This window comes from Canis lupus, chromosome 9, assembly GCF_003254725.2.
Source record: "Canis lupus dingo isolate Sandy chromosome 9, ASM325472v2, whole genome shotgun sequence".
Lineage (NCBI taxonomy): Eukaryota > Metazoa > Chordata > Mammalia > Carnivora > Canidae > Canis > Canis lupus.
Genome location: NC_064251.1, coordinates 23,526,979 through 23,538,844, shown reverse-complemented (window position 1 = coordinate 23,538,844; position 11,866 = coordinate 23,526,979). Strand labels below are relative to the sequence as shown.

General features: G+C 41.7%; 1 protein-coding gene across 7 annotated transcripts in view; it reads left to right on the top strand.

Moving 5' to 3' along the window:
- Nucleotides 1–11,866, top strand: part of WIPF2 (WAS/WASL interacting protein family member 2) — a 63,806-nt gene that overhangs the window by 11,102 nt on the left and 40,838 nt on the right. Inside the window, exons 1-3 of one of the 7 annotated variants that reach the window (XM_025439779.3) lie at nt 88–283; nt 8,248–8,384; nt 8,486–8,521. The exons of 1 other annotated variant lie outside the window; for it this stretch is intronic. The gene's annotated coding sequence lies outside the window, so the exon portion shown is untranslated. Of the gene's footprint in view, nt 1–87; nt 284–424; nt 574–4,196; nt 4,342–8,247; nt 8,385–8,485; nt 8,522–11,866 lie in introns of those variants that run through there. 5 more of the 7 variants (XM_025439780.3, XM_025439781.3, XM_035721377.2 and 2 more) reach the window with 5 other exon arrangements.

The following is an 11,866-nucleotide window of genomic DNA, read 5'->3' as shown; positions in this document are numbered from 1 at the left end:
CGCCCTTATGATCGCCAGCAGGGGGCGGGCTTTCCAGGAGCGCATGCGTGTAGTGTCCCTTCGCTCCCTGCTCCCTCCTCCTCTTTCCCCCGCCTCCATTTTGTTCGCGGACGCTGGGGACGGTGGGAGCAGATCCATTTCCGGGTTGGCAAAAGGGGCGGCGGCGGCGAGAGAGGGAGCTTGCCGGGGAGCGAGCAGGACGGGACGAAGCCGGGGCGGAGGTGGCGGAGGATTCGCTCCCGGGGCAGCTGCGGCCAGGTCGGAAAGAGGCAGAGGAGGCTGGGTACGTCGCTGAGATGACCTGCGGACCTGAGTGGGAGGGAGAGCCGGGGGAGGGGGGAATTGGGGCGGGGCTTGGAGAGGGGCCACTGGGGGAGGGGCCTGAGGAGAGAGGGATCCTGGGGGCGGGGTCTGAGGGGTGAATGGAACGTGGTGGGTGGCAGGGTCTGGAGTGGGGCGTGGGGATCTAAGCAGGGAGGAGTGGTCGGGAATGTGTGGGGCGAGCTCTGACTGAAGATGGGAAAGAAGGTTATTGAGAGGCAGGAAATAAGGGATCCTGAAGGGTTGGGTAAGGTGAGTAAGACGGCAGCTCGGCGTGAGGGACAAGTCACCGTGCGCAAAAAGGGAGATGGGGAGGGAGGACCTGTTGTGATCAGGTAACTAACAGGATGCTCTGAGTGAGGAGGCCACTGTGACATTTTGGGGATTGAGTGTAGTGAAAACCAATGGCTCAGAGGATGATTTGGGAAACTGCTTCCACTAGAGGGAATCTAGGGAGCGTTGGTTGAGAAGGAATCAGAATTGAGTTAAAGGTTGGATTGAGAAGTGGTGAGTTGCGCATGAGAGCAGCCTAGAGTTGAGGGTTCAGATTGGAGTGGTGTGAAGTGAGGGAAGACGGAAATCCTAAACTCTTAGACGTGGGCCGTGTGCGGTGTGGTGTTGAGTGATCAAGAAGGAAAATTCTTAGGACACTCGGGTGAGGAGTTGGAAGAAGCTGGTGTGTACTGGAATTCATATTTTTTTTTAAGGGATTTGAATAATCTGTTACTGCTTTGCCCCACTCCCCACCCCCGATGTTTTTAGTGTCTGTTTTTCGTCTCCTGTAACCTCATTGAATAAGGACTGTTCTAGTGTACGTATGGATTTACTAAGTAACTTTGAGGCAAGTTATTAAACTGCCTCATTTTTTTTTTCCCCTTTGAAAGACAGGTTTGGCTCCTCTCTTCCTTTATTTTTTTTTTAATTTTTATTTATTTATGATAGTCACAGAGAGAGAGAGAGAGAGAGAGGCAGAGACATAGGCAGAGGGAGAAGCAGGCTCCATGCACCGGGAGCCTGATGTGGGATTCGATCCCGGGTCTCCAGGATCGCGCCCTGGGCCAAAGGCAGGCGCCAAACCGCTGCGCCACCCAGGGATCCCCTCCTCTCTTCCTTTAAAAGATGGTGTTAACTGAATGGGATCTTTAAAGTGGTTGCAAATGGGGAGGCAGGCAGGGGGATGGGGTGACTTGGGTGACTTGGGTGACGGGCAGTGAGGGGGGCACTTGATGGGATAAGCACTGGGCGTTATACTATTGGCAAATCAAACTTCAATAATAAATAAATAAGTAAGTAAATAAATAAAGTGGTTGCAAAGAAGTGATCTCTGAAAACATGATTGAGGTATTGATGTTTAGAAGACTTGTTTCTAGGTTTCTTCCTCTCAGCCTTGCTGTATTTGTTGTGCCAGGGAATGGTTGGTTTTGATTTGATACATGTCCGATTTTTTGACTTTTTTCAAAGTCAACTTTTAGTAGCCCAAAATTTTCATATTATTGTGTTACATTGTATTGACTATCATCCAGCTGGAGATAGGGAAGTTAGAGCTGAGGCTGAATGAGGTTGGTTGATGAAGAATCAGAGAATGCAGTGTTTTATTTTACTTTTTGACAAAGATTGACTTTCCTCAGAAACTCTGGGAATTCATTGAAAAATAGTATTTTAGACAGTTGAGTCTTTTGCTTTGGCCCAAGGACTTTGGCCCCATTGCCAGTTGTTGGGCAGCAGTGTGCTTGTGGACAGCTTTAGCTTCTTTATTGTTAATACTTTGAAATTTTGACTATTCCAACTTTTTCTTTGGGCATGATATTCTAAACACTTTGCCCATAGGTAAACTTATTTAATTTAGCTTAGAAGAACTGTTCCTGAAAGTCTTGGCATTTCTGAGGTCTGACGTGATTTGCTTAAGGGGGGGGGGCAGTTTCCAATTCTACCTCATACTCGATATCAGAGTAGTATTTACTTTAGTTCGTACTGATTAGTTATGTGATGTCAGCACAAAGGTGAAATGCAGAGGAAGGTGGAAGGTGGTGAGAACAGTGGAGTTTTTCCGGTTTTACTAATGGCTTTTGAGAAGGGAGAGAAGTCCTGTTCCTGTTGAAGAGCAAATTGTCAGTTCTTTCTTGACCTCTTCTTTGAGTGGTAGAGTAACCTAGTGTACTTGAGTCTGTTTTCCTATTCCTCTAAAGTGATTGTGAAAATCATGGGCCGCTGGTTCACGCTGTTTCAGCAAACCATACTGTTCTTACTAACCCCAGCAAGAGCAGGAAGAGCTTCAGGCTATAAAGTATATACTATACACTTATTTGAGGGTAAAAAACCTGCTTAATATTTTGCTGTTATTTCAACCCCAGGATCTCTGTTTTTCAGAGGGTTTGGAAATAAGTTACGGGGGCTCAGAGCTCTGGGCAGGCTTTTGGTATAGCCTCCTTCTTTAGCATATGATTTTCCATTTTTCCTTCTGTCACGTTTTTCCTTTGCTGTACTTGAGCCATTCCTAGGTGGAAAATGGCAAATTACACATTTTGCCCCCCTCCTTTTTAGTCTCTGGTGGGCATGTTGTCTGTGTCACAGTTTGATACCTTCAAAATAAAAGGATTCTTGACTGCTTCAGATGAAGAGGGTGACAGAAGCTGAGCCGGATTTTCTGGGCCGGAGAATAGATTCTGTCAGAGCAAAGAATAGTTGCAGACACACAAACTGGGACCTTAAGCTGTGACTAACGTTTTGGCAACAAGCTTCCCTTTGCCAAATAACTTCTTTTCTTCTTGAGTGTGATTGTTGAGCTCCTTCTCAAAGTAGGCTCTTGTTGCTACTATTCTCCACACAATTCCCAAGCAGAAGTTGGCAGAGTTCCGGTTGACGGACAGTCTCTTGAGGGATATGCCCCGGATTAGAGTAGATGGGGTGCTCCATGTCAAAATGAGGTTCATTGGCAGATGCTGAGAGCTTCTCTGCAAGGAAATAAGAGGCAGTACTTTTTTCTGAATGTTCTTGTGCTCCTTTATGCTTTTTCTAAATTCAGACCTGTTTCTTATTCATCTGCTGATTAAATGCAGAATCATTGCCTCTGCCCAGCTTTCAAAGTCCAAGGCATTGAGGAAGAGAGAGAGAATTTCCCACATTTTTTTGCTACACTCTCATTCCCAAGCCTTTAGCTTAGGGAGCCACAGTCTAAACTCATGAGCACTTCTTGGTATTATTATAGAGGAGTATTTAATTTAATTTTGTATTTGAGAGAGAATGTGAGCGCACACACACAAGTGGGGAGGGGGAGAGAATCTTAAGCAGGCTCCATGCCCATTGCAGAACACAATGTGGGGCTCCATCTCATAACCCTGAGATCATGACCTGAGCCAAAATCAAGAACAGAATGCTTAATTGGCTGAGCCACCCAGGCTCCCCTGTAGAGGAGTATTTTAAAATGCTGAATAGAACTTTATGGAGAGGGGTGCCTGGGTGGCTCAATTGGGTGAGTGTCTGTCCAAGTCTTGATCTTAAGGTTGTCAGTTGCAGGCCTGCATTGGGCTCTATGCTGAGTGTAGAGCCTACTTTAAAGAAAAAAAAAAAAAAACTTTATGGAGATAAATAATATTAGTAGGGAAAACAGGTGATACATTTGCCAGTGTCTGTATTAGTCTTAGATCTCTTAAGATTTTGACTGAACATGCAGAAAGACCATTTCGAGGCAAGTAAGTTATCAAATGGAGGGCCAGGAAGTGGCTTCTGATTTGCTATATAACATGGCAAAGTTATAACAATTTAGAATGGCTGTCCTCAGTACTACTTAGTAAATACCTTTTCAGTGTGTTCTACTTAGTAAACATCCTTTTGTTTTTTAGGGGATAATTAGTTGAAGATAACTTTGTCTCCAATAGGTCTTGGAGTGGATTATGATCATTTCTTGCAGTCCATGGCAGTGGCCCTTGTAACATTGGAGCTAACCCGGAAACAAATCCTCTCTTTGGTCACTCTGGATTCAGCTTCCTCCTGCCATTGTTAGCCCAGAGTATTCTGTTCCCGGTACGTAGGTTTGGGAGACTAACAGGTTCAGATCCAAAGGTTTTGACTCTGATCCAGGGCTTTGATTTGGTAACAAACAGGATTATTGGAGTTGTGTTTAATCTTGTCTCAGATATTTCTTTACTGAAGAATGTCTTGAAGTTTGGCAAATCTGTATGTCTAAGGAATGTGTATAGTTTCCTCACCTTATAATTAGTTTTCAGAAAATTTTTTAGGTTTTTGAACTTTGTGCATTTAGATTAAGCTCCTTTTAGATTTTGAGGCCCTCTGGTGAAAATAATGTAGTTTTAGTATTTATGATATTTCTTCAGTAGAAATTCATTGACCTACTTTCTAAGCTTATAAAAATGCTGACTTCAATAATCCCTTTTTTTCCTCCCAATAATCCCTTCTGACTATGAAAACATTCTCATATGTACAGATTGGGACAATTATTTGTTAAAAAAAAAAAAAAAAAAAGATGGAGATTTTCTTCTAGTGTGGTACAATCTAAGGGATGCCTGGGTGGCCGAGCAGTTGAGCGTCTGCCTTCGGTTCAGGTGGTGCTCCTGGGGTCTTGGGACTGAGTCCCTCATCGGGCTCCCTATGTGGAGCCTGCTTCTCCCTCTGCGCATGTCTCTGCCTCTCTCTCTGTGTCTCTCATGAATAAATTAAATCTTAAAAAAAAAAAGAGGGAAAACTCATTTATCCACAAATCTCAGATAGCCTATCCCATAGTAGATTGTACCACTTTATTTTTTTTTTTTAAGGATTTAATTTATTTATTCATGAGAGACACAGAGAGAGAGGCAGAGACATGCGCAGAGGGAGAAGCAGGCTCCACATAGGGAGCCCGGTGAGGGACTCAGTCCAAGACCCCAGGAGCACCACCTGAACCGAAGGCAGACGCTCAACTGCTCGGCCACCCAGGTGCCCTGTGAGTTTTCCTTCTGTCCACATCCCTCTCCCAGTCCTCAGCTAGTAGGCAGGATCACAAAGTCATTTAAACTCCATCACTGTCTTAGAAAATAAGGATAGTAAGCAATTTAGTAAAATTTTATTTATTTATTGTTTTAAAAAGTTTAATTTGCAGTACCTGGATGGCTCAGTTGGTTAAGCATCTGCCTTTGGCTCAGGTTGTGATCCTGGGGTTCTAGGATTGCGCCCTATGTTGGGCTCCCTGCTCTTTGGGCAGCCTGCTTCTCCCTCTCTACTGCTTGTGCTGTCTTGTGCATGCACGTGCACTCTCTCAAATAAATAAAATCTTTAAAAAATACAAATAAAAAGTTTAATTTTATTTTTAGTAATCTCTACACCCACTGTGGGTTTGAATTCACAACATTGAGATCAGGAGTTGCATGCTCTTCCAACTCAGTCAGCCAGGTGCCCCTAACAAATTTTATTTTTTATTTATTTTTAATTTATTTTTTTTTAAACATCTGATTTTCTTTTTTTTTTTAAAGATTTATTTATTCGTTTATTCATGATAGACATAGAGAGAGAGAGAATGAGAGGCAGAGACACAGGAGGAGGGAGAAGCAGGCTCCATGCCGGGAGCCCAACGCGGGACTCGATCCCGGGACTCCAGGACCGCGCCCTGGGCCAAAGGCAGGCGCTAAACCGCTGAGCCACACAGGGATCCCCCAAATTTTATTTTTTAAGTAGATAATACATTCACATGGTTAAAAATTTGAAAGTTAAAAAGTGTACACTGAATGGTCTCTCTTCTCTGCTTTTGTATTCTTCAATCCAGTTCATCTTCCCAGGGGCAGCTAATGTGTTCAGTTTCTTAAGATTCTTTCCAGAGAAAATATGTACATATAAAACATGCATGTGTGTGTGTGTGTGTATTTTTTTTTTTTTTTTTGCTTTTTCTCATAAACAAACGTAGGATGCTGTTAGTACTATCTGCGTTTTTAAAAACTTACTTTGGCAATCATTCTGTATAAGTAGTAAAAAGATTTGGCATCTGCTCCATATTGGTAGACATTTTAAATATTTCTAGTCTTAATGCTATTACCAATTATGCTCCAGTGAATAACCATATACATTTGGCCTTTAGCATGTATGACTGTATCTGTGGGGTAAATTATAAGTAAAATTGCCAAAGCTGGTGTGTTTTTAGCCCTGTTACTCATTTATTTGCTAAGAATTTTTGAGCTCCTACTGTGTGACAAGTACTGTGCTTCGTCAGTGAACACAACTGATTCAGTCCTTGCACTGGTGCGGCTGTATGGTCTGGTGGGGAAGACGTCCATTAAACCATAATTAATTACTGCTGCCGTAAATACTGTGGAAACAGCTAATAGGAAGCCTAACCAGGTTGATTGAGAAACAGGGCAGTGAGGAAATGTTACTAAGGAATTTTTAAAGCTGAAACCTAAAGGATGAAGGGCAGACCAAAGACTGTTGTAGATGGAGAGAATGGCATAGGTGGAAGTCCTCAGGACAGAAAGAATGGAAAGAACATGGCTATTTTGAAGATTTGAAGGAAGTAAGTTCCAGTGTTTTTGGGAGTTTAGGGAGAGAGAAGCAAAGAGGTAAGGCTTCAGGGAGTGTGAGGTCTCCAGAAAAACCACATAAATAGTAGTGAACTTTTAAAAAAGATTTTATATATTTATTTATTTAACACAGAGAAAGAGTAAGCACACATGTGCGCGTGCAAGCACTCACAAGCAGGGAGAACAAGCAGAGGGAGAAGCAGACTCCCGCTGAGCCAGGAGCCCGATGTGGGCTGGAACCTCAGACCTCAGATCATGACCTGAACGAAGGCAGATACTTAACTAACTGAGCCACCCAGGCACCCCACAATAGTGAATTTTGAGCCCAGGCTTTACAGGAGAAGGTTTTGTTTTGTTTTGTTTTGTTTTTTGGGTTTTTTTTTTTTTTTTTTTTTGGTCAATTCTTTTCACAGGTATTAATTTACTAGAGTTGATGCTGAAATCATCAATATCATGAAGAAATCTGATGCTTGTACGATGGAACATGTTTTCTGTAAGAACTTTTCTGGATAAAGGCTACTCTTTTAGCCTTGATTTCTTTTCTGTCCAACAAATTAAACTTGTATGGCTGGGTTAGGTCTTAAAATTTTAGGATCTTGGAAATTGGTTTGGAAGTTAGTGATTACTTAGGGAACCATTCTGAGATTATGGGGGATGACGAGTCTTTGGCCATACTACCCTGAACTCAATCTTGTCAGATTATGGGGATGATGAAATGGCTAGTTTGCCAGACCTGCTATTTAGGAAAGAAAACTTACTTCTAGAGAATATTGACTTTTTTGTAAGCCTCATAGGGCTAGAAAGAGAGCACAGATGTTCTCATTATAAACTGGTGAATATAATACATTGTCGTACCCATCATCTAGGCCATATGTCTTAACATGATGTATAACTCTTGTAGGACGTGCAAATGAATAGTAGCCCAAGGGCCATTATAATTCTGAATATATGAAAGCATTTTTATCTGCAAGTATATTGACTTTTGTTCAGAAATCACAGTACTCTTGCTCAAAGCCCAGATGGTCCTGTTTGATTTAGTACCTTTCTTGTGTAATTGGATCAGCTTGCCCTGTTTTCGTAACTTAAAGTAGAATCTTGGTTTAGCAGCCCAACACTAGCGAGCAAGGAATGAAAATGTGCAAATTTTTCTAGCATTTCAGCAAGAAGCGTCTGTGTATCTGTTGGCTTAGGGGCATTAGAGCGAGAGAAGAGACTCCTCAACAATGAAAGTGACAGCTTTGTTATTAGATTATCTGTGGTGAGTTGGGACTTAATATATTATCTTTGAAATGAGGCATGACACTTCTCTCCATGTGAAGTCTGGATCAACATTTTATGGAGCATCTGTTTAAGTTTTCTTTCAGGCTTTTTCTAATGGAGGCTGTCATCACTGGATTTGCCTTACTTCTGACTGTTCTCTGGGTAGGCTTTTCTACTTGTCTGTTTGTGAGGGGAGTGTGGAATGCAGGCTGGCACATGGAAGCTGAGGCCTGGTCACATGAGACACTGCTAGTCTACAGTGAGAAGAGCCATCTCATCAGTGACTAGGTTTCAGCCTGCCTTGTAAGCAACCTTTTAATCTAATTAACAGTTTCTTTAAAACAGTTTTTTAAGAACTTCTAAAGATGTTTTGACCACAGATGTTGGATGTTTTTGTTTTTCAGTTGTGTTAAATCGAAAACCCTAAAAAAAGAGCTAAGGTAAGATCTGTCCCTCTGTTTTTGTGCTTACCTTTGAAATTAATTTTGGTCCTGATTTCTTACAGTGGCCTGGAAGTTCCTCATATATCTGACATGTGGTAGAGTAAACTCTGCAGTGATGAACATTGTTAGGTGATACCCAGGTTGTGGCAGAGATTGAGGTCACAGTAGGCAGCCTGCTTTCATTAGAGTTGAATTTGAGATGCAGGTTCTAGAATTAAGCATAATGGCCTTTTAATTATTTTGGTTGGTTTGGGATTGTCTGCTGTTCTTAATTACATTGGTAACAGATCCATCAGTACAGACCTGATGTTTTGAAATTTTGGTCAGTCTGAAGTTTGGTTTTGCTTATACAGTGTTAGGATTTTTTGGTTTTTAGTAATTAAATCTTTGGAATTTTGTAATTGACATAGTAAGAATACATAGTTTAAACAGATAATAATAGTACTAGAAGATTTATAATGAAAAGAACAGCTGCTCCATCTTTCTTTATTTGTCTTCAATCACTTTTAGTACTTTCAGTGTGTTTTTTTCTGATGCATGTTCTTTCCATATTTTTATTTATTTTTTTCTTTCCATATTTTTACATGGTGTGCTCATACTATGCTTATACAGTATGCTTATACTGTTATTGCTTGTTTTTTTTTGGCCTTAGATATTTTGAATTTCTACTATGGAAGATTATTTTGCATTTTTAAAAAGATTTATAAATTTATATATAGTGAGAGCATAGGTGCACTCATGTGCAAGCAGGGGAAGGGCAGAGGGAGAGTGGGGAAGTAGACTCCCCACCAAGCACGGAGCTCAACATAGGGCTTGACTCCATAACTCTGAGATCATGACCCAAACTGAAATCAAGAGTGGGATGCCTGACTGAGCCACCCCACGTGCCCCCCAATTTTTATTTTTAAGATTTTATTTATTCATGAGAGACAGAGAGAGAGAGAGAGGCAGAGGGAGGAGCAGGCTCCATGCAGGGAGCCTGACGTGGGACTCGATCCCGGGTCTCCAGGATCATGCCCTAGGCTGAAGGCGTTGCTAAACCGCTGAGCCACCCAGCTGCCCCCCCCCCCAATTTTTTTAAGTAATCTCTACACCCAGTGTGAGGCTCAAACTCAACCCTAGGATCAAGAATCACATGCTCTACTGACTGAGCTAGCCAGGTGCCCCTGATTTTGCATTCCTATACTGCTAACTACCCTCAACCCTTCCTGCTAATCCTCCTAATACAGATCTGTCACAGTTGTGGTTAAGTCAGTATTTTGTATGTTTTTATATTATGTATCAGGGTTCAATCAGAAAGACAAACCATTCTTGATATTTCAGAGGATATTAGATGCTTACAAAATCATTGGAAGGTCATAGGAATGTCACCTTGCAGAGATTCCAGAAAAACTGCGCTGTTAATAATCTTCGCTATCTTAAACACCAAAGCAGGCAATTTGTAGAATGTTGGAAACCTATAAAACCACATGTATGTCATCTGTTGGAGGCCACACACACTTACTCATTGCTACTAGAAGAACAACAATGGCATATACTTATATCTTTTAGGTCTTGAATGAATGACTCTGTACTGGTGGAATTTAAACCACAACCCCATTGACAGAGCATTCTAGGAAATGTAGTTCCAATGTTTTCAGGCTCCCCTTCCATCCCCCATGGACCAGAAAGGGGATAGAGGTAAATGTAGCCTAAAGAAGAAAAATTAACGTCCAGTATGACTGTCTGTACTATGATTATACTGTATTTCCTTATATATTTTCCCTTTATTTTTTTTTTTAAGATTTTATTTATTCATTCATGAGAAACAGAGAGAGAGGCAGAGACACACGCAGAGGGAGAAGCAGGCCCCATGCAAGGAGCCCGACGTAGGACTCGATCCTGAGACTCCAGGATCACGCCCCAGGGCCAAAGGCAGGCACTAAACTGCTGATCCACCTGGGCTGCCCGTGTATTTTCCCTTTAATATAATAATCACCATTCTTTCATTTTTCTTTTTTTCTCCCTTCTGCTTGATTCATTGAGCATCAATCGCTAATTCATCCCTAAACTCTGATGAAAGTATAAATCTCTTTTCAGTACAAATCCTTCATTTATTTTAAAGATTTTATTTGTTTATTTATGAGAGACATAGGCAGAGGGAGAAGCAGGCTCCCCTCAGGGATCCTGCACCCCAGGATCAGGACCTGAGCCGAAGGCAGACACTCAACCACTGAGCCACCCAGGCCCCCAGTACAAATACTTTAGTGGAGCCTCTTCCAGAGGCTTTATGAAAAAGGATTCCATTGGAGGGGTGCATTTTGGGGGGCCTTGCATGTTTCTGCCTGCACAATGGTTGGGAGTTTGACGAGATACAAAATGCTATGTTGGAGATGGCTTTTCTTTGGAAATTTTAAGCCTCATTTTGTGGTCTTCTAACTTTTAATAGTATTGTTGATGTTATTCTGATTCTGAATTTTTCATGTGGAATTTGTTTTTTCTCTGAAAGATTTTAGGGTGCTATCTTAACCACAGGTATGTGAAATACAATGGTGTAACTATTCTAAAATTCATCATGCTTGGCATTCAGTGGGCCTTTTCAGTCTTAAAGCTTATTTTGATCTGTCCTGGGAAATTTTTTTTTCTCTTCTCTCTCTCTCTCTCTCTCTTTAATTTTATTTATTTACTCATAAGAGACACAGAGGGAGAGAGGCAGAGGGAGAAGCAGGCTCCATGCAGGGAGCCCGACGTGGGACTCGATCCCCAGTCTCCAGGATCACAACCTGAGCCGAAGGCAGTTGCTCAACCACTGAGCCACCCAGGCGTCCCCCTTTTCTTTTCTTTTTTTTTTTTTTTTTTTTTAAGATTTTATTTCTTTATTTGACAGAGAAAGAGAATACAAGCAGGAGTGGCAGGCAGAGGGAGATGGAGAAGCAGGTTCCTCGCCGAGCTGAGAGCCTCACATGGGGCTTGACCCCAGGACCCCGGGGATCATGACCCGAGCTAAAGGCAGATGCTCTACCGACTGAACCACCCAGGCGCACCCCTATATTTTTAATAATGTATTCTTTGATAGTTTTCTGTCTTTCTGGGAATCCCTATTATGCAGATGGTGAAATTCCAACACTGATCCTTTTTTTTTCCTCTTGTGATTTTGTCTTTTTTTTTCTCCCCCTCATTAAGTTTTTTTTTTTTCCTCATTAAGTTTTTAGATACTCTGAGCTTTTTCTTCCAGCTCTTCTATTGTATTTTTAATATTTGGTATCAGTGTTTTAAATTTCCAGGAGTTCTTTTTGTTCTCAGAACTTTATATGTAAGTATTTCTACACATTGTCAGGAATTGTTTTGTTTACTTTTTTTTGT